Consider the following 392-nt stretch of genomic DNA (forward strand, 5'->3'; position numbering starts at 1 on the left):
CGTCACGCTCCTTAACTGCCTCACGGAACCCTCGTGAGTGAAGGGTGAAAGGAGGCTGTGCGGCTGCCTCTCGCCTGTATTGTGAAGTTCACTCACGCTCAAAAACCGCTGCGAGTGATTTCAGTCACTTCTCAGATCGTTTGTTGTTGTTGTTGTTGGTGTTGGTGTTGGTGTTTTTTTTTTTCTCTCTCTCTCTCTTCCTTTGCAACCTTTTCAGCTATTTTGTGGTGGTTGCTGTATTTGTCTCCCTTTATTAAATGCGTATATGTTATTTCTTCTCCCTTCTTGTGTTTGCAGTTGTGTCAACTACACTCACCCTTTAAGAGCAAAAGAAACACAAGACAAAACAACAACAACCAACCAACCAAAATATGGTATTGAAAAAAAAAAAA

Source organism: Trypanosoma equiperdum (genome assembly GCF_001457755.1).
Source record: "Trypanosoma equiperdum strain OVI genome assembly, contig: ctg_1759, whole genome shotgun sequence".
NCBI classification, from domain to species: Eukaryota; Euglenozoa; class Kinetoplastea; order Trypanosomatida; family Trypanosomatidae; genus Trypanosoma; species Trypanosoma equiperdum.